The 23,589-nt window shown below is 38.0% G+C and overlaps 1 protein-coding gene across 5 annotated transcripts in view; it reads right to left on the bottom strand.

Annotated features, from left to right (window-relative positions):
- Window positions 1-23,589, bottom strand: part of LOC132404605 (uncharacterized) — a 98,791-nt gene that overhangs the window by 64,090 nt on the left and 11,112 nt on the right. For 2 of the 5 annotated variants that reach the window (XR_009515598.1, XR_009515599.1), the window contains one exon: window positions 13,502-15,920. The exons of 1 other annotated variant lie outside the window; for it this stretch is intronic. The gene's annotated coding sequence lies outside the window, so the exon portion shown is untranslated. Of the gene's footprint in view, window positions 1-13,501; window positions 15,921-23,589 lie in introns of those variants that run through there. 2 more of the 5 variants (XR_009515597.1, XR_009515596.1) reach the window with 1 other exon arrangement.

Raw genomic sequence — 23,589 nt, 5'->3', positions numbered from 1 at the left:
AAGACTATACTGGGTGACTATATTGAAACTGCGTTCCACTGAATATGATGTTGGAAAGGCAATAAAGAACATCTTCACCTTTTCCACAATAGCATTCAGAGATTTCTTTCTGCAATTTTTTTGAACTTCTCCTTCAACTCAAAGTCATTTTGAAGTGAGATTAGTTCTTCCTCCATCCTTCCTTATAATTCCTCATTATAAGTGTTTAGGAATGGATTTACTACCTAAAACAGAACTTGGATCAGAGAAGATACTGTAATCTCTCTAATGTGTCGTTATACAGCTCACAGAGGTGGGCACAATATACTTGAAGTTCATCATCTGATATTCTTTCTTTCTCTTCTAACTCAGAGAGGCTTGGAAATTGTAACTGGTTACAATGGCCTATATTGCACTTAAATAGGATCAATTTGGATAGAAATGGGGAAACAATTGATTTGACTTTGCTAAGACTCACATCATCTCCTTGCAATTGAAATTTGATTACATTAAACTTTGCAAATAACTATGATAAATAAACAAAGTCTTGTCTAGTAATACTGAGTTGATTACTGAATGTAGCTTTCAGATCTTCAAAGAATTTTATCACAGTTTCAAAAAAGCACATAGAAGCATCACAGGCTGTTTCCTTTGAGAGCCATCTTTTTCTTTCTTTTTCAATCTTTTTATTGAGTTTCATATAAATATAAAAAAACATAACATAATAATGAATAGGTTATGAATACAATAGACTTAAGATTACATTAATAATAGGATAATGATATCCTATTAAACATCAACAACAAAAAAGTACATTAATCAATCAAGGCTATATAATTATATATGAAAAAAAACAAAACTAATCATCAAAAGAAAAAGAAAAAAAAAATTAGAGATGTGTGAAAGAAAATATATATATGAAACAAACACTAAACTAAAACTAACATGGGCAATAATAACAGTTTATAAGTATATGATAGTGTCAAAGAACTCCGGAACTCCATACCTGAACAAGAATAAACAGAGAGAAGGTCTGGGAAAGGCCAAATTAATTCATATGAAAATGTCGGATGAACGGTCCCCAAGTTTCTTCAAATTTAATTGACGAGTCAAAAATAGTGCTTCTAATTTTTTCCAAACTCAGATAAGAAATAGTTTGAAAAAGCCACTGAGACGTGGTAGGAGGGTTTACTTCTTTCCAATTTTGTAATATAGACCTTCTGGCCATTAATGTTACAAAAGCAATCATTCGTCTGATTGAAGGAGAAAACTGATTACCATCCTCATTTGGTATACCAAAGATTGCAGTAATAAAGTTAGGTTGTAAATCGATGTTCCAAATTGAGGAAATGGTAACGAATATGTCCTTCCAATAGTTATGTAAAGTGGGACATGACCAAAACATATGGGTCAGTGAAGCCACTTCTGAATGACATCTATCACATTGAGGGTTAATATGAGAATAAAATCGAGCAAGTTTATTTTTAGACATATAAGCTCTATGTACAATTTTAAATTGTATTAAAGCATGTTTAGCACATATAGAAGAAGAATTAACCATTTGTAAAATTTTTTCCCATTTATCTGTTGGTATATTGTATCGAAGTTCTTTTTCCCATTGTTGTTTAATTCTATCAGACATCTTTGGTTGTATCTTCATAATCATGTTGTAAATAAAAGCAACTAATCCCTTCTGACAAGGATTTAAGGTAAAAATCAAATCTGAGAAATCCGTTGAAGTTGAGTTGGGAAAAGATGGTAAAACTTTATGTAAAAAATTTCTGATTTGTAAATATCTGAAGAAATTAGATTTAGGTAATTTAAATTTATTGGAAAGTTGGTCAAAAGACATCAAAGTACCTTCAAAAAAAAGGTCACGAAAACATTTTATACCTTTCCTTTTCCATATGCTAAAGGCTTGATCTGTCAAGGAAGGTTTAAAGAAAAAATTAAATAAAATAGGGCTATCAAGCACAAAGTTTTTCAGAGTAAAAAATTTCCGAAATTGAAACCAAATTCGTAATGTGTGTTTAATAACAGGATTAGATATCTGTTTATTGAATTTAACTAAATCAGCAGGAAGAGAAGAACCAAGAACAGAGAATAAAGAATATCCCTTTACTTCATTGCATTCCAAATTTACCCACTGCGGACACAATAATGAGTCCAAAAGAGCCATCTGATTTCTATATGTGTAACAGAAAGCGTACAAACTGGTCATCATTCTCAATACAAAGCTCTCGAATTAGTTGAGAATTGAGAACATGGGACTTGATTTTATTTATCACTGTGATAACAATATTTAATGATCTGTGCAACCAATCGCTTAGGTATTTTTGTGACAAGATGTTGCCTGTGAATTACAAAGTAAATTACAGCTACAGTATTTAAATAATAACTCCAGTGTGGTATCCTGTCACTGATGTTGCCCTATCTGTTGCACAAACAAGAATGTTGGTGAGCAGAATGTCCTTCTTTTTGAAAAAATTGATCAACAAACCAAAATATTAACTTCCCCTTTGTATCTGTTTCCAGTCTCCTTGCAAATAACAACTCTTGAGCAACGCTTTCATCTTTTATGAAACAAACATAACCAAGAAGCAAAGATCTGTTGCCTGCCAAAGTCGATTCATCCAACAGCAGAGCAAATTCTGTATTCCTCAGTACATTCCACAAAGTGGCTTCCACATTCTCAGACCTTTCATCTAGTCAATTTTGAACAGGTTTGTTATTGAGCAAAATTGCTTTAATTATCAGAAACCTCCCTTCCAGCTGGTAGATTAATTATGGGGCTTTCTGGATATATCAATGAGCAGTGAAAAGTTGTATGAAGCGCACAAACCATTGCTGCTTTGTGGTGAAGTGCTGGAAAACATGGTTTGAAGTTTTTTCTGTTTCTGAAAGTTTTCACAAAGTAATTGAAAATAAGCCAAGTTTGCTTTATCAGAGTGTGTATTCTCTTCAAATGTTCAAGGAACCTGGACAGTTTTGTTGCCTCAACTGAAGAAGCTTTTTCATACAACACATTGGCTGCTGTTGGTTACTTACTGCTGGAATAAATCCGTATTTCAGATACTCCACACAAAACTGTCTACAATTCTTTTTCATTTGGTCTGCATATGCCATTTTCATTATAGATTAATGACCATGGTCAATCACCTATTGTTTAAGCCCAACCTCAAGTACTGCAATCAATAAAGGGGAAGGTTATGATGTCATCATAGCTCAGACAAAACCAGACTGTCTACCCGAAAGTACATAAAGCGGGGCAGTGATATCTCAATTGGACCATGGGCTAGAGAAATTCTGTCAACAGAATTTCAAAAGGGCAGATTCTGAACTTTACCTGATTCACAAGAATTGCATCACTGTGATTAGACTGTGAAAATTTGCTAGCTAACACTATGCTACAGTAGTGAATGGCAATAGCGTGTGAGCTGAGCCTGGAAATAACATGATTTCCTCAGTCCTTTGTGAGGCCCAAGAGTGAGGAAGACTTGAAGTTCGATCAACTTAAACACTGTGCCATATCTGAAAGATCGGTTACAGGCTGAATTGAGGTGGTGGGGTCCGGGCACAAGAATGTATTGAATCAAATGAACTCGATGTTTGGATGGAATCTTAAGTGCAGGGCCAAATTGGAAAGGTCAGTTACAGACCAAATCGAGGTGGTGGGATCCAGGTCACAGAGCGTATTGAGGCAATTGAACCCAATATTTGGACAGCAACTTGTGCGCTGGGCCAGATTGAAAAGGTCAGGGTGTTGGGTATCAGGGACTGGTTCTGATTGATGCTCCATGACTCGATTCTGGGCTGAAATATGGTACTCGCTGCAGACCTCAGTTCAGACTGCTCTACTTGCTTGTGGTTATTGTTTGCATGATGTGTTTTTTTTCCTCTGCACACTAAGTGTTCAACAGTCCTTTTCTTAATAGGTTGATTTGGGTTTCTTTATTTCATGGCTGTCTGTTAGGAGACGAATCTCAATGTCGTATAATTTATACATACTCTGATAATAAATGGACTTTGAACTTTGAAGCATTCTTATTTACATAATGCATTGTGGGTTATATGTAAAACTATGCATATGGCACACATTATGATGCCACCACGTCATATGAACACATGTTGCTTGAACTAAAAATGTAAGTTATATAAGTTATAAATTATTAGTTTTATGTTTTGAAGTTACAACATATAATATGAGGCACTGAGAAAAAATACTTATAATAAATAATTAATTTCGTAAATTAACCCTGTACTCCCTCAGCAGTCCCCTTGCTACCAAGCTTCCCCTTTATCTATATCACCCCTTAGATACTCCCATCACTCCAGGGGATGATATTGCACACTTCGAGAACCATTTTTCCAGAGCATCTTGATATGACGAATGAGGTATCGAGTCTCTTGAAAAAAGATTAAGATAATGAGTCACCCAGGGTCTGATGGGAAATATCCCATGATACCGAAGGAGGAGGTTGTTAGGCCATGGGTGAAGTCCCAGAGGACTGGAAATTAGCTATTGTTCCTTTGTTAAAAAGATTCAACAGGGATAATCCAGTGGTAGGGATATTGTTTGAGAAGCTTCTTAGGGATAGAATCTACTCACATTTGGGAAAGCATTATTTGTAAAGGATAGTGGGCATGATTTTTCAGCAGACTAAGACCTATCTCATAAATTTGACTTGAGTCTTTTTGGGATGTGACAAAGATGATTGATAAGGGTCACAAAAACACAATGAAAGTCATATGAGGTCCATGGTAAGTTGGTAAGCTAGATCCAAACTTGTCTTGGTTATATCTAGAAATCTAAGGGGTGTTTTTAGTCTGTGACCAGTAGTGTTCCACAAGGATCAGTGCTGGGGCCTCGATTGTTTGTATTATACATTCATGATGCAGATGAAGATGTGGTGGTCTGATTTGTAAGTTCACAAACAATATGAAAATTTGATTATGGATAGTGAGGAATGTTGCCAAAGGACAGAGCAGGATATACAGTAGACCAGTTGGAAATCTAGGAGGATACCACAGTCTGAAAATGTGTACTATTAAGCTCAAGAACAGCTGCTGTTAATAAAACTCTTAAATGGATCTCTTACAGATTAAACATGAACTCTAGGTCTCTCAATCTATCTTGCCATAGCCTTTATTCCTTTCCTGAGGCAGTAGGAGGTGTAGAGTCCAAGGAGGAAAGGCTGTTTTTTTTTTCTCTGTGATAGATCAGGCAGCATTCACAACTCTCAGGAGTTTATTGCAGCCACGGGCAGAACAGGTGCCAGACCAAACTGTGATCCATCCAGATAAAATGCTTTCTATGATACATTTGTAAAATGTGGTGAAGATCATCAGGGACATGCTGAACTTCCTTACCTTGATGTACCTATGTATGGAATCATCTGTCTGGATGGCATGCAAAACAGATCTTTTCACTATGTCTTGGTACATATGACATTAATAAACAAATTATCAATAACCAAATTTTAAGCAGCTTCTTCAACTAAACTGGATCCTGAACAGTCAAACCCTAAGCCTTTCTGGGGATGAACAACTTCAATTATTTATAACTATAATAAGCCATTCATAAGTTTTTTTAAAATCATAATCATCATGCATTCCTATAGAGTCACAGATTCATATGAAAACAAGCCCTTTTGGCCCATCAACCATGTCAACTATCTAGGAATGTAGGTAGAATAAAATCATTTTCTCACTCATCTCATTTTATTCTATCTACATTCCTACCAAATATTCCCATTACCAAAACTTAGTGGACAGCTTTCCATAACCAATTAACTGACTAACTAGCACACCTTTTGGAAACTGAAGGACCCAGAGGCAAACCACATAGTTCTAGGAAGAGCATGAAAACTCCAGCTGGCCAACACTGGAGGTCAGGTGACCTCATACACATCCAGCATAATTTACAAGAAAAGGCATAACACTCATACAATACACTCATATACAATTGCTTGAGCACTAGCAAGACATGCTAATGTGTCAGCTTTGCAAATAGTCAACTCATTCAGGCATAGAAAAGTTTAGAAGTCCTAGTCTCTCTGTCTCAGGGTCTCATTGTCACAGCTGGTCCAATTTGGCTTAGCACATTGATTTTTGGCATTTCTTTTTTGGGGATTATATCTTGCTCTTCTATGAGAGAGCTGGTAACACTGCACAAGTAAAAAATGAACACAAGAAGATGAGTAGAATTGGTCTGCTGCACTTTATGTGCAAAACTGATTATTTCCATTTCATGCCTCATTAAGGGCCCCTGTTTAATGCAAAAATAATTCAAATGAACACCTGGCACGATTTCCCAGGATTGAGCCTGGGTTTCCTTTTAATTTTTGGTACATTTGATTGAGATGAGAACTATAAATGGTATATGAATGACACAAGTCCCATGATGCCACAGAATGCTCTCTGCAATTTTTTCCTTTGCAGTATTTATAGAGCCTTTTATTTTAGAGCAGCAGATTTTAGGGTACATTTTATGGAGTAATTTCTTAAGAGGCTGACCCAGAATTTCATCAAGGTTATTTGTGCTACCATTGAGCTGGAGTTGAACACATAAGTTTAACTCTTTATCTACAACCTGATAAATACAAATTTATTTGCTTGTGACATCATTATGAGCAGTTGATACTGCAGGAATTTTGGTGTGATAGTGGTGTAACCATTTAGCTGCACTGCACAGTTCAGAAAGTGTACATGCTGCAAGTTTTCGTTCTCCACTTTGACAGGGAGGAATAATATTAAAGGCTTTACACACACAGTCTATGTAACACAGACTGGTTGACCACTTGAGGAAGTTAGAGATTGATTTTTCATTCTCTTCCTCTTTGGCCAACAGGCTTTTTTTTAAACTTCCATCTCACAGGAAGTTTTGATTCATGTCTGGTCACAGGTTCTTTCTTTTCCCTGCTATTAAGGGTGGATTTTGTCCATTCTAATTTTGTAGGTTCTTAGTGGGTGATAAAAGCCAATGAAGCAACCTAAACTTCCACAGAGAGGGCAGGATCAGGCTGATAGGGTGAACAGGTAGGTAGCTGTGAGGTAGTGCACACCTTCTATCACTGAAGGAGGGCACTGAAGTGTGCTCCTAATGCATGGTCTCAAGGTTCTCAATATAACCCAAATGCTACTTCTCTACTCTGGGTGGTCATGGATGCCCTAGAGTTGGTGAGGATCTTACTTTTTCAATGAGGTTTTTGTGCACGTATTTTAGTTGTTCTTCTGTTTGTCTGGTAATCTCTTCCTTTAACAGAGCTTGGGGCATGCAAGTGCTTTGGCCTTCCCAAAGGATCCAACCGAGTGTAAATTGGTCCTTGAAGAGGACACTCATGTTGCTTCACTGATTCTTCCAGTGAATTTCCTGGATTCTGCATTCAATGGTCAGCAACATCAAGTGCACACTTTCAGGATGCTGTGGCACAAGAGATTCTGCAAACGGTGGAAATCTTGAGCAATTCACACAATATGCAGGAAGAACTCATCAGATCAGACAGCATCTATGGAAATGAAACTTTTGATATTTTGGGCCAAGATCCTTCATCTGGACTCAAAGGAAGGAGTTCACCCAGAACATTTCCCTTTAAAGATGCTGCCTGACCTGCTGAGTTCCTCCCACATCTTGTAAACACTCTGGCTCCCTTTCAGAAGCTATTTACCACAAGTCAATAGCTACCTTCATCCCATAATGAATATCTAGGAACCTCTCAAGCTCCAGGCCATCAGGGACATGATTAGGAGCAAGTGGGCAAAATGCTAAATCAGGGGTAATAGATGAAATTAATATGTTATATTACTATAAATAAAAGAAAAATCTTTCCTTGTCTCATGTGCAGCTAACCTGTGTGTTTATGCATTTTTAAGACAATCTGTAAGAGACTACCCATTTTATGTGAACATTTTAATCTGCCAATCAAAAATCCACTGCTGGTTCCTGTGCTAAGGTGAGTGGACAAAATAAAATGGATCTGCTATTAATTATAGTGGATCGGTCAATGAAGGTATTATATGAATCCTCTGTCTGACAATTCCTTCAGTAATCAGTAAAGACAGAGACAGTATGCATCACATAGCCAACAAATATCCTGCCTAACAGAGCCCCCTTTGATACCTAGACACTAACAGCCGCTCAACTACCCGAAAAAAAAAACCCTGTATCTCCGCTCTCCAAATGGAGCATCCGGGTTTCTCTTTTAATGGGTACACTTCACCTGCCCTGACAGCACCCTTCCTACTGTTGTATCCATCAGCTGTCACAGCCAGGAAATTTGCCTAGGGCACAAGGAAGTCAAGAAATGATGTCACCTGAGGTGTCAAGAGTGAATCTATAAATCAGGCGTAATTGTTTCACATTTCCCTCTGGGTTTCAAAACTGCTATAGGAAATACTAGACTCACATCAAGCATACAGTGTAACTAATTGCACAATGATGACTGTAAATATTTTAAATATTTTCCCTAAAATCGACATGGCCACTTTACAGCCAGGAGTATAAATTAAGAGCAACAACGCTGATACATGTGAAACTGATGGGATATTTCACTTTGATAACTAAAGTTTGATTTCTACTTTAGTGTGAACAGTGAAGCTGAAGAATTTTCAATGGTATTTTAATGTATTAAAATAGAATTTTCTGGTATAACTAACTTATCCCTTGAACTTCTAGTTTGCAGCAGCAGATCTTAACCCCTTTCTACTTTTGAGCACTTTAAATGTGGTTAAATATAATTTGCTTATAACAGGCCTACTGTTGATCTTTCTAACAAAGTGTCACAAATTTATGAGGAGCTATATAGTAAGTTATTGGGGATGCTGGTCCTTAACTCTTAATTAGAATTAGCTATAGCCTTATTACTAACCCACTCCATAATGATCAGAAGAAACTTGAGTTTAAACATTAAAAATCTTCAATTCTTTCCGATTCTTCATGACTCTGGAAAAGATATCCAACAGAATCTTTTGTAAAGCATAGATTCTTAGAGCATCATTATGACCTGCACACAGAGTTATTGCTGATGGTCTCTGGTTCTGAAATGTTGGTCCAAACTAGGCATGTAACTATTGCAGTTTTTTCTCCTAAATGATGAGGTGGTTTGCCAAAGGAGAAAATCCGTCCTTTTCTTTTATGGCCTAAATGTGGATTTGTGGCTGCAGGAGGTTTGGTCCCAACACTTTTAAATGTTATGGGAGGGATTGAAAAAATTCTCTGTAGCTAGAATCAGTGAATGAGATAAGTGAAGGCTCTTTTCCAGTTAGTAATACGGGTTGCTTTCAGGTCCTTTTACTTTGATGTAAACTTATTTCTGCAGTAGAACTAAACCCCAGGATTTTTCTGATTTCTCGAGCACTGCGTTTCTGTCAATCATCCCAGAATGACTTTAATGTATTGATAAGTTGCATTATTAAAATTATTAAAGAAATTTGCACCAAAATGACAAAGTGGAATAAAAACAGTAATTTTCGGATTTTGTTCAGCCCAGTGATGTCTCAGCATTAGGAGGTTCAGTGCCTTTGTTTATAACATGCCTCACAGTCAATAGGGTAATTCTGATTTTCCACTTTGGAGGTAAACAAATGAAATATATCTTTATACATTGATGACAGAACGCAAAGAGCAAGATTCTTTGTTTTCTACCACTGAATTGGAAATATGCAGAGAATGTGTTGGAAATTATCACAAAATCCAAACTGTTGCATTCCCCACTATAGTTCCTGCTTTCCACAAGTACCTTACATGACACTAATTATGATTACCATCACTGCAGTGCTAAGCAAGGAAGCCTTCCTCAAGTAATCTCTTATAGGACCCATTAAGTAAGGTGCTGTGCCTTGCATTGTTCTATTACTCGGACTCGCAGTATTTAATTTTTCACTTGATTTTATTTTACCAGTTTTCTTTCCATTGTGAGACTCAAAAGACTATGAAGTATCCCCTCATAAATATTTTTGTTTCCTCTAATCCCTTCCAAAGCAAATTTTATACATAAGTGATCCAATCACAAACAAAAGAAAATCTTCAGATTCTGGGAATCCAATCAACACACACAAAATACTGGAGGAACTCAGAGATCCTCAAGCATTTTGTGTATATTGGTTGCTGAATTCCTTCATCTCCTCTAATTTCTCCCCTGTGCCCGGATCAAAGAGTGCAAAGAATGTATTTGTTTAAATTACCTTGATGTTATAAACTCAGTCAAATTCACTTTATTAAACTGAGCGTAATTGGTCCCATGCATTGTAATTATTGCTTGCTACAATGAAGGGTTAGTTTCATGTCTCAGTAATGCTTTACTTCCACATTTCAGATGTTTAAACACTTTTGGCCAACTGTCAGAGGTACATTAAGTTCTTCGCCAAAATGTACAGTTACTAATACCAGGATGACGTACTGCTAAAGCCGCTCAAGACACACTGGAGATAATTAGACAGAGGTTCAACTATACCCAAAGTTGCCTTTTGTTAGTTTTTTCAAGGCTAGGTAAACGGTTTGTTCTAGCTGTCAGAGAAATTAGAGTTGCTGAAGCACCTACCTAGCAGCACAGTCAGAATGGCTTTGGTGTTCAAGTAGCTGGCTTGCTATGACCTTTGCAACAGCAATTAGGGATTATAATAAATGTTGTCTTTGCCAATAATACCATATCCCATAAATAAAAGTAGATCCATATCTCAGCTATCCCTGTTCCATCCTTCTCAATGTGAACAAATCCAGCACATCCATTAACTGTGCTCCACTTGTTTGATGTTATTGAGAATGCATTTGATTACCTGTCTTTAGTGCATTGATAGAAAGTTCAATTTTAGCTTTCTCCAATGTCAATCCAATGACAATAATATCTGATTTCAAGTTTCAGCTGTCAGGCCAAAACTGATAATTCTGAGTTCTCAGCAGTTGTTTTACAATTTTAATTCATGAGGTGCTTTGTTATCCGGCAATTTTCTGCTCAGGTGTACCCAATGAAAAACTGGTTTTGCAGGAGTTTTGGTTGAGATATTATCAGCAAAACATTTTGGTATTTCTGATCTATTCATTTAATTTTGTTGTGGGAGTTTGCAAATCGTAATATGGTTGTTAGTTTAAATCTTTATTAGAGAGGGCTCAGGACTTAAGTACCTTGACAAAGAAGGCATGCAATGCCTCGAATTTCTTAGAAGTTAGCAAAGTTTCAGCACGTTATCTAAAATTTTGACAAACTTCTAAAGATGTACAGTGAAGAAGATCATGGTTGCATTATGGCCTGGTATGGAAACACTAATGACCTTGAAAGGAAAAGCCAACAAAAAGAAGTGGATAAAGCTCAGTCCATCACAGGTAAAGTCCTTCCCACCACTGAGCCCATCTGCAAGGATTGCTATTGCAGGAAAGCAGCATCAATCATTACAGACCCTCATGATCCAGGTTCTGCTCTTTTCTCATGGCTGTGACCAGGAAAGAGGTACAGGAGCTTCAAGGCTCACCCCACCAGGTTCAGGAACAATTATTACCCCTCAACTAGCAGGCTTCTGTACCAGAGAGGATAACTTCATTCACCCAATTACCGAACTGATTCCAAGACTTATGGACTCACTTTCAATGAGTCTACAACTCATAATCTTAATAATTATTACTTATTATTGTTGTTTATATTATTATATTTTTCTTATATAATTTGTTATCTTTTGCACATTAGTTGTTTGTCCATCTTTGTGTGCAGTTTTTCATTTATTCTTTTGTGTTTCTTACTATTTACTGTGAATGCACACAAGAAAATGAATCTCAGGGTAGAATATGTACATTGATAATAAATTTGATGAAGTGCAATATTTTAGCATTGCTTAGCAAATGGACAACAAGATGCATACAAAGCAGTTGCAAGTTGAACTGATGTATTTATATAAATGGAAGATTGACAAAGCATGAGAACATGCTTTGAGTTGGGCATTTTTATTACAACCACAACTTTCTTTTAATTGATACAATATTTGAAGGCATTTCAAGAAGCCACATTGACACATATTTGACTTTGGCCATTAACAGAATTGAGTATTTGACAATAATAAAAGTCATTAAGTGTTTTGAGGTTGGTCAGGTTCTCTCTTTTTGGAGAATGCCAATGCCTGGCACTTCTGTGGCACAAATATTACTTGGCACTTTTCAGCACATGCCTAAATGCTGTCAAGATCCTGCTGAATGCAGCATTAGATTGAATCATTTGCTTAAGTATTGTGATTGTAATTGAATATTGTACAATAATCACTGGAAATAATGTAATGAATAGGGGAAAGTATCCTTTGATCCACTCAGAAGTCAACGGTCCGTGATCTGGCACAAATATGAAGGGAAACCTGTGTTTGGTAGCCGTTTTGCTGAGATATTATTAGCAGTTGTTCCATTTTTAACAAGAATTACCCAGTGGGGCTGATAGCTTAAAATAAATTATTATGATGCTGATTCAGCCTCAACAGCGTTAATGAGTATAGTTTTATTAGTCTCTGACAAACTTGTTACAGCTATATATAAATTGCCGGGACCACCTCCTGCAGTTAAGTTGATGTTGTGTTATTCAGTTGTGAAGTAAGTGGAAATTATTTTATGTGAACTCTAAAAAGTAGATTTGGCAAAATTGTGATAAATGTTAAACTATTTTTCTATTTTGTGGCACTTTGAGTTTGCAGCATATAAATAATGATGTTAAATATAAACAAATTTTAAACCAAGAGAAGTTGAATCTACTTCTCCAACATGCTTTAGAAATGTGCTAAACAATATGGATAATAGCTTCACAGCCAAAGGAAAATGGCTAATTGCATTAGTCTCAGGGGTAATATTCTGACTCACACAGCAGGGAGTCTTAAACACCAAATACCTTATTGGGAATGTGGGGCTATGCTGGCCAAGTTTTTCTAACCACAATCAACAAGATATCATGGGCCATGGGCATAAAGCTGATGAATGACCCTTCCTGTCAGAACTATTAGCTCAAAAAATAAGCCCCCCCCCCCCCATTTTTGCATTCTTCACGAACTGTGAGATGTTGAAAATCCACATTTATAACTGACATATCATTATTTATTTGCAAATTATTTGGCATTAAAATTATTTAAATTGTGATGTAGTGACTCGAATGTTAACCAATCACTTCCAGTGAATAAAGTTGCATGAACACTTATCACTCCTAGAGATTATTAAAAAGTTGAGCCAAACATAAAATTCATTTTTACAAAATAATGGTACATTAAATTACTGTTATTATAGCATATTTATCATTTAAAATCATCCAGATAACTTTATGGAAAACATGCTATATATCTATCCAGGAAACATAGGCTGAAAGCACCTTGTAAAGACCACTGAGTTCTGCAGGACTTCCCTGAAGATAATTGTATCCTAAACTCCTACCACACTGCCAGAAACACACAAAGCTGCTTTGTATATCATTCAAAATAGGAGAGAGAGTAAAGACATTGAGTTCCATCCCTATAAAATTTGAGAATAAGGTAGCTGTAATCATTGCAAGGACATTGCTGATCAATCCTAATGTTTTAGCACATTTATTATCAAGGAATATATAAACTATACAACCTTGAGATTTGTTTGTTTACAGGCAGCTGCAAAGCAAGAAACTCAAAAGAACCCAATATTTAAAAAATGAGGACCAACCACCAATGTGTGCAGAGAAAGAGGAAAAAAAACACAAATCATGCACACAATAGGAGTGAGCAACAGCGATAGTATTCCAAACCAAATTGAGTCCTTAGATCCAAATCTCCAGAGCAGCCTAGAGTAGGCCCAAAGCCTCAGCACTCAATTCATATTAGTGGGGCAAATCGCTGCGCAGTTCGCAGGCACAAAGCACTTGTAGCTGGGGGACAGTCTCACAGCCTCAGCGTTGTGTAGAGAGGAACCCCCAGTCTATTTGGGCCTGGAATTAAATCGCCTCACTAGCTGATATCCATTGTTACTCTAAATTATATTTGCCTCCACTGAAATAGTCTGTTAGTTGGGTATTGAATCACTGACCATGTGAGGAAAAAAACATCATTCAGGTAAGACAAGAGGATAACTTTTTATGAGTGGAATTAATGGCCATGTGACATGGAGGAATGGGATTGCTCTGGGAGCAAGCAAAGATTTTGTGCACCAAATACTTCTTCTATGTTGTAAGGAAATTTAATATGCCAACTATACCATAATACAAAACATTTTTTTCAATATCTCTTCATAATGCCTTATAATCCTATTAGTATTTACCATGTATGGCCATACCACAGTTGTGATTAATTGCTGGTACAGTTTATACCAAAGACATCCTTCAGAAGTTACAAGGAAAATTCCTTGCACTGGATGCTTGTTAGTGCATACGGCTTGTGCTGCAAGTTGGACACATTTCTATTCACATATATGCTCTGCAAATCTACAACCTCTTAGATTATTTATAGGTTGAAACAAAAGGATGTGATACCCCAAAGCAGAAGTAGTCAGTAGTGGCAACTTCCTAATTCCTTCACTATGCAATCCTTCCACATTTCAAAAAAAACCCTTCAAAACACAACAAATAAGTTAACCATATATTGTTCCTTGTCATTAAATTCAGCATCTTTTTCACAATTTCACTAGCGTTCATTTTTGGCTACCATCCTTATTGTACTCTCACACCAACCAGAGTACCCATCTGCTCAGTCTGCCCAAACAGGATCTTATCAATTTCCAATCATGCATACAGAATTTTTAATGTAACATTTGTCTCTTTGGAACTTTATAAAAATGTAATATATGAAAACAGAGGCAAGACTAAATATGTAGGCAGAGATGGGAGTTTAAGATGGACCTTGAAGAGAAAGGAGTTGAAGAGGTTCATGTGGTGGAATAGATTTGACAGGTCTTTGGTCTAAATTGATTTACTATAAGAGAGAGTTGGAGTTGATTTTAGCTGGAATGAGAATTACCTCATACAAAGCAATAAGAAAAGTGCCAGTGAAATTTTCAGAATGAGATTTACCCATGATTGAGGGAAGAATTACTTTGAGAGCTTGATTATGATGGCATCACAATTTAACATGAGAATACTCTCCCATTAGCTTAAACAGCTGAGTGTACTATCGATGGGCCAAATGGAATGAAGGAAGTAAAATTCCCGGATGTTGTAAAGTTGAATAAGATTACTGGTAAAAGGAAGAGAATGGGAATGGAGGAAAATAATTTTAAAGTGGTCATAATACAGGCCTAAAATACAAATTGATGATAGTAGGGAACTGAAAGCCAATCTAAGTTAATGGGTGAGTGATTTCATGTCAGATGTGATACAGGCAGGAGAGTTCAGGATGAGGTTAAACTTAGGAAGTATGAAAAATGGTACGCCAACCTGAAGAGCACACCTATGTGAAATGATACACATAAAAGGAACATTCCTCATTAAATTGAGACACTGTCACAATATACTCCTCACCCTCTCTGAACCACCTAATTTCTGGGAACAGGTAGAAACCCAGAATATAAAACTCACAATAATTAAGGTAATAATATCAGAAAACTCAATCTCCTATCATGCTGATCTAATCTTATACTGGAGATTTCAATGAACGCTTACCTATTGCTTTCTATGAGGTGATTCTCATTCCCAAAACTGAATTGGTTGATCCTTATATATCAACACACTGAGAATGAATTATCATAATGGTGTACTATAATTGCTGTAATTAGTGAACTTCTGCTTTGATCTTACTCAGGGAGGGTGTCTTGGCTCTGAAGTATTAACTGGCTTATTTTCCACTGAGGTTAATTGCTTCCAGGGTTTTCTGAGTCCTGATGAATGGTCTCGGCCTGAAACGTCCACTGTGTATTTTTTTCCATAGATGTTGTCTGAGTTCCTTCAGAATTTTGTGAACAGTGCTCAAGATTTCCGGCATCTCCAGATTCATTGAGTCCAGCATTTTCAGTTCTTTTTCCAGAATACCTGCTTTTTAAAAAATTTTCATTCAATGTTTTAGTTCGATACTTTCATCAAGACAGATGTAAAGTCAACATGGTGGTCAGGCTTTCTCTCTCTGCGCTGGCACTGCCTTTTCCCATTATGTTTTGAACCTCTATTATGAGATATCCTCATCAAAAGCATCATCCGAGCACTCAGTGACGCAACTCAGTAAGTAGTTCCTGAATCGTCACTAATAAAATGATTTAGAAGTGAGGCTCTGTTAAGCTCATTTTCATAAGAATGACAGTATATAATTGGGAAAAGCTTTGAGTTAAATGAATCTGCAAACCCACACACTCCCTCAGCAGATGCCAAGATATATATAAAATTTGTATAGAAAATGGTTTTTTTGCTGCGCACGGGAACTTGCACTGATTAAATGGAAATCACACTCCACCTTGTTGCTAATCGGGGACAGAGGTCTTCCTGTTTGACCAGGTAGCTGACAACGCAGGGTGACAGAAAGGTCAGTGGAAGGTCGATAAAGGACTCAGGAAACGAGCACCATCCGGTTCTCTAGGTGTCCCACCGTTGTCCCTCCCCAATGTGGCTACAAGTTTTAATTTGCAGGTGTCGTCATGGCACACTGAGGCCATCCAGTGGCCATTGTGCATGCTAAGCAGTCTAATTTTCTGGAACATAACTTAGTGTCTTATCAGCAGCACAATAATAACTACTTTGATTCCATTCTATCCTCTTTGGTTCAGTCCCTTCCCATCCACATCCGCAACACTTAACATGTCCTCAATTTCCTCAACAACTTTCAAATCCCTGGTCGTGACTGGCTTACTTTCAACATGGATGTCCAGTATCTACATGTTTCTATCCTCCAGCAAGAAGGCCTTAGCTCTCCACTTTTTTCTCAACAAAAGACCCACCAGTTCCATTCCAGCACCACCCTCTTCTGTCTGGCAGAACTGATCCTCATCCTCAATTTCTCCTTTTGTTCTTCCCACTTTCTTCAAATTCAAGTTGTAGTCATGGGCATATGAGTCCCAGCTGTGCCTTTTTGTTAGCTACATCGAACCCTTTCTGCACTATATTGACGTTTGCATTGGTACCACTTCATCTATCCATGCTGAGCTAGTCAATTTTCATCAACTTTGCCTCCAACTTTCATCCTGCCCTTAAATTAATTTAGTTCATTTCTGGAACACCTCTCTCCAGTTTCTCTGTCTACCGATACTGATTCCCACAGCTACCTTCACTGTATCTCTTCCCACTCTGTCTCCTGTAATAACTGTCATTTCCTTTTCCCAGTTCCTTCTCTACTGCATAGGTTACCAGGGTAAGGCCTTCCTTTCCAGGACATTAGAGATGTCCTCCTTCTTCAAAGTATGGGCTTTCCTTTCCTCCACTATTGATGCTGCCTTCACCCGCATCTCCTCCATTTCATGGGCATCTGTGTTCATCCCATCTTCCCGACTTCCTCTTGTCCTTACCTACTACCTCTGCATCCAACACATCATTCGCTGCAATTTCTCCCATCCTCAATGCAATCGTACCATGAAACACATCTTTACTTTCCTCCACTCTCCACTTTCTGCAGGGGTTGCTCCCTCCATGACTCCCTTGTCCATTCATCCCTTCCCACTGATCTCTCTCCTGGCATGTATCCCTGCAGGCGACAGAAATGGTACACCTCCTCCCTCACCTCCATTCAGGGCCCCAGACAATCCTTCCAAGTGAGACAACACTTCACCTGAGAATCTGCTGGGGTCGTCCACTGTATCCGTTGCTCCTGATGCAGTGTCCTTTACATTGAAAGACCTGACATATATTGGGGGGCCACTTTATTGAGCACCTCCGCTCTATCTGCAAAGAACGGAATTTCCCTGTGGCCCACTAATTTAATTCCTATCTTCATTTCCACTCCAACATGTCAGTCCATGACCTCCTCTTTTGCCATAAAGAGGCCACTCTCAGGGTAGAGGAACAACACCGCATATTCTTTCTAGGTAGCCTCCAAACTAATGGTATGAACATTCATTTCTTCAATTTCCAGTAATTTTCCCCTCCCCCTTCCCTCTTGTTCTACTCCTCCACTGGCCTCTGAACTCTTCTGCTCTCCTATCACTTCCCCCGGCTCTCATCCTTCCCCTTTTTCCCATGCTTACTCTCCTTCCTTCTCCAGCCCTTTGCCTTGTCACCTGTCACCTTCTTACTTCTTCCCCTCTCTCTCATCCACCTGACTTCACCATCACCTTCTAGCTGCCCTCCTTCCCCTCCACCCACCTTCTTATCTGGCATCATCCCCACACCTTTCTAGTCCTGATGTTGGAAATCCACAGGAACCCATGAAAAATGCTGGAGAAACTTGAATGTTTATTCATTTCCATAGATGACTCCTGATCAGCTGAGTTTCTCCAGCATTTTGTGTCTGTTGCTTTGGATTTTCAACATCTGCAAAATATCTGCAAACTATTTTACACAAAAGGTTAATAAAATAGATACAGTACAACACTAACTCTGCTGAAGGACAAAACTTCTAAATGTGGCATAATTGCAGATATAGTGAATTGGATAAAGTAAAAAGTTTATTAAAATATGGCAAGGAATGGACATTAGTTTCAAAAAGTATAAGATCAAAAACAGGTTGTGACTAAAATAAAACCTAATTGTTTTGACCTAACGTGCCAAAAACAGAGAAGTTCTGGCAATGCTTAATACTTCTTTAAACTACTACACTCAGTCTTCACTCCTTATATGACAATCTCAGTTTAGGCAAGCTGGGGTCCATTAAAGTAACACTCACTTCAGCTGTTTGGATCCTTAGTGCAACTTTACAAGTGCAACTTTCAACTCCTTGGTTTTTCTTCCAGATTTGTTGTTTTTTTCTTGTTTATGTAATTTATTTCCAAAGAAACATCAAAACAGACGCCTAAATGACCAAATACAGTACCAAACACTTGATATACCCAAGTCATAGTTGACTTTGATCCAAGTGCTGGCAGGATTGTTAATTTAAATGGATTAAAATGCCAATAACATCAAACAACATGGAGAATTTTGTGGAGGGAGATAAAAGACATAATATTTTAGTTTGATGGGCTTTCAACAGAACACTGTCCTGCAGAAGTGTTCAGGTCCAAAACGTCAACTGTACTCTGTTTCATAGATGCTGCCTGGCCTGCTGATTTCCTCCAGCATTTTGTGTGTTTGACATTAACTGTCTCCCACCATACAGATGGTGCCTGACCTGCTGAGTATTTCCAGCAATTCTGGGTTTTGTTTCAAACCTCTGGCATCTGCAGTTTTGCTTTGCTTCTGGGGGGAAAAAATCCTTTTAACTGATTTGCTAATCAGATTTCCTTATAAAAATTATAGTAAGGATGTTTTATTTCTGACAAACTAGAACAATGCACATTGATTGGCATGCCCACAGTGGGTTGAATGGCTTGCATTCATGCTATTTGACTCTATAGCAGAACGTTTACTCTGCAATTGTTTCTGAAACAGGGCAAGCCCCTAGAAAATACAGGAAGTCATGAAATCAATTCACAAAATGATAGTTACATTGTACCCAAGGTGAAGGAAGGTTTGATGAACTGGAGGAAAAAGAAAGTGTAGTGGTTCCCTTGGAACATAACAGTTAGGATAGGTGTAGCCCAATGACGGTGCTCCATGAATGAATATGACCATGGCTGCAGTGGTCTTTAGTCTTAGAGCTTCTTTCTTCCTTAGTAATCAAAAGCCTTGATTCTCCTGGCATCCAAATAAGTCCTGACATTGCTTACTGACTCAGTAAGCGTAGTTCTCTGGGGTACAAATTTTCAAAGGTTCGCAACTCTCAAATATTCCTCATCTCAGTTTTATATAATCAGTAGACATAAGAAATAGAAGTATTTTATCCCCTTGTACTTAACACCATATTCAGTGGAAAAATGCCTGATCCTTATTCCCAGCACCATTTTCCTGCTTTAACCCCATACCCTTAGTTCTCCTAATATATAAAAATCTATTGATTTCTTCTTGAATCAACTGAGTTTCCACACATCTTGGGTAGAGAATTTGAGATTCAGTGCCCTTTGGAAAAAATATTTTTTTTCTCTGTCCTGAACAGTTGATCCTTATTTTGAGATGGTGAATCCTGAGTCCTGGCACCCTATCTCCATCTCATTCTTCTAAACACATGGGAATACAAGTCCATTCTGTTTAATTTATCCTCAAACAGCAAACCCACCAGCTCAGAATTCAATATTTTTGTACCTTGGCTGCATATCCTAAATTGCATGCACTTCCTTTTTTGGGTAGGGTGACGGAATCTGTACAATCAGATTAGTTGTGATATTAAATGTGGAATAGATTAAGGGCCAAGTGACCAATTCCTCCTTCCAGTTCCTATTTTCATAGAGATGAAAACAAATTCAGATCCAATCTCACCAGGTCTTGACCCAATTGGAGTTAGATATGCCCAGCTTTATTGGCGAATTGGCTTGTCCCCCTCTTACTTGTTGAATTTCCTTGTTAACTTTGAATGATTCACATACAAGTACACCCATTCCTTCCAAATTTCCTTATGACACAAACACCATTGAATTTCTCATTTAAAAAAAAGCATCCTTCTATTTTTCCTATTCCATATTCAAGATGCTTTGTCCTTGTCCATTCATAAGCCTGTCTATATCTTTTGTGCATCCTCCTCACATCCCACACTGCCATCTACCTTGAATCATGAAAGCATCGGGATGCTTGAGATTTGAATTAATGCTGCAAATTATAGATACAGATTGTGAACAGCTGAGGCCCAACACAAATCTCTGCAGCATCCAAGCAGTTTCAACCAAAAATGACTTATCCATATTCTGTTTTCTGTCTCCTCTCTTCTCCAATATCATGCATCTCTTGGGCAGCACCGTGCTAAAGCAAAGAGTGTTGCTTCCCACAGAGCTCCAGCAGCCCAAATTCAATCCAGACCTCAGGTGCTGTCTTTGTAGAGTTGTGCATTCTCCTACTGGCATTGTGGATATCCTCCAAGTGTTTCAGTTTCTTCTTGCATCCTTCAGGCATGCATGTTGGTAGGTTACTTAGATGCTGAAAATTACACGTGGTGCGTAAGGAAGAGGTAGAGTAGAATATGGAGGAATTAAAGGGTATTTATTTAGGGCGAATATTTAAAATGGGATTCATGTGGAATTAATGTGAATGGGTGCTGGATGTTGGTTCACACCTGTTTTTGTACAGTATGACTCTTTCAAGGACCTTCAGAAACTCATGAGCCTGAAGTTACATCCCATCAGAGACAACATTCCCACAGCCTGTGGCTGTGAAGCTCCCCTAAAACTATTAAATGTTTTCCTCCTAATTTCCAGCTAATTTGTTTACAAAGGGGCCGAAGCAATATTGAGGGTGCCAACCACCCATCGCACAATCTCTGACCCACAAATTCAGGAAGGTGTACAGCAGCATTAGGACTTGGACTGCGAGAATGGGTAACAACTTTTTCCCTCAGGCTATGAGACTAATGAATAACCTGACATCACCAAGGTCTGTCACTAGTACAGTGAGCTGTTTACTGTTTATCTGTACTGCACACTATACACACTTTGAATAATATTTTGTTAACTATTTGTCATAATATTTTGTGTTATGTGCTATATGTGTACAATGTACTGTGTATGTTAATCAAAATGGCTTCTTTGTTCTGTTCAGAGTAGGAATGCTTCTTTGTATGATAAGTGCTTTCTCTCGCAGTTGTTTAGCTTTGGACTTGCTGATATCGGGATTGTATTAATTTGTTGACCAATGGGGAATGTTATTTTGTCTTGTGAGGTTGGGAGCTTGAGGGCTTTCGCGGTCTTTTCAGGGGCGTCAGGAAGAAGACGCCCAGGAAGGTGGACGTGCGCCGCACTGCTCGGTCGACCACCCGAGTGGTCCCAGGTGCAAGGACGTGGAGGTCGGAGGAAAGTGACGAGGGGTCGAATGGTTCGATGGTTGAGCTCCAACGATGTGCACTAAACTGACTGAACTTTGATAAGTTGGCACATTTTACTTTATTTCCTTTTCTTTCATATATATTGTATTGCATAGTACTCTTTTAGTTTTAGTAAAATCTTTAAAGTGTATTTCATAACGGTATCTGGTGTGAGTTTGATATGGTGTGTGTGCGCGCAGCATAAACTTGATTCTCACAGCACCTGCGTGTACGGGAGGTGGGGTTGGTTTGTGGCTGGATATCCTTTTCCCCTAGACATATACCAGCCTGTTGGGTAAGTGTTACATATGCGACATATGCTTTGTGGCTGCACTATGATCCAGAGGAACGTATTCTCATTTGGTTGTAAATCAGTATGTATTGTACAGTCAGGTGACAATAAACTCAAACGTGAAATCCCTTCATTGCATAGCACCTTCCTCATTCTTGGAAACACCACTGAACTGTATTGCCTCTGAGTGACATATACAGTATAACCTCCTTTAAATAAAATTTACAACACTACACACAATATATCGTCTATGGGCCAATAGTCAGATCATGACTTCCTTAATTGTGCACTCTACTCTGCAGCAATAAAGATTTACAATACTGTGCAAAGGTTTTTGGCACCCTAGCTATATATTTGTGCCTGAGACTTTTGTACAGTACTAAATATACTCCCTTAATTATATGTATTCTCTTAATTATTTGCTGCACCTGCATGCTACTATTCTGTTTACAGTAAAACTCCAAAAATATACTACTGCCTACAGTGATACATTAATTGTTCACAGATAATGGTTCCTGCATTCCCCTGAAACTCACTGGGTTCCTGGTTGCTGTACTCCTTTTAAACCTACTGAGTTATCTACTTCCCCCTCAACCAATGCTGTTCTATAAAGCCATCTCATAGGTATTCTACAAATTCTTTCTCTCGGGATCCAGCACCAACCTGATTTTCCCAATTTACCTGCTTATTGAAATCCCCCATGACTATCATAGAATTCCCCATTTTACATGCCTTTTCTATTTCCCATTGAAATTTTTCAGGACAGTATATCCCACATCTTGGCTACTGTTCGGGGCCTATATATACAGTAACTCCTTTCAGGGTCTTTTTACCCTTACAGTTTCTTAACTCTATCCACAAGGATTCTACAGCTCCAGATCCTATGTCATCTCTTTTTAAGGACTTGATTTCAACAGAACCCTCTCAATCTCTCCGCTTACCGGCCTATCCTTTCAATACAAGGTGTTCAGCTTCTATGAACTTCCTTCAGCGACAACTCAGCAATGCCTAAAATGTCATACCTGCCCATCTCTAACGTAGCTACAAGATCAACTACCTTGTTCTGTATATTGCATGCATTTGAAATACCTTCAGTCCTGTATTCACCAACCTTTATGATTTTGTCCTCATGTTATACTTCAACTCATCTCACTGACTACAATTTTGCCCTATTGTCTCCTGTTGTTCCTCAGTCTCACTACACACTGCATCGACGTATGACAACTGCCCCATCCTCATTAGTCCGGTCCCAATTCACATTCCAAATTACTTTAGGCATTTAGAAGGTACAATAGGTACTTCAATTTGTCGAAACAAAAAATGGTGCTGCGGATATGCTCTCATTCTGTGATGTTAATAATGTACAGATTCTTTGAAAAAGAACATCAAAAATGGATTGATTTTCAATCCCTATCCAGTGCAACTTAACAAGAATTTATGCTGCAATT

This window comes from Hypanus sabinus, chromosome 14 (assembly GCF_030144855.1).
Source record: "Hypanus sabinus isolate sHypSab1 chromosome 14, sHypSab1.hap1, whole genome shotgun sequence".
Lineage (NCBI taxonomy): Eukaryota > Metazoa > Chordata > Chondrichthyes > Myliobatiformes > Dasyatidae > Hypanus > Hypanus sabinus.
Note: the sequence above shows the minus strand (reverse complement) of the source record. Positions and strands in the feature narration are given on the sequence as shown.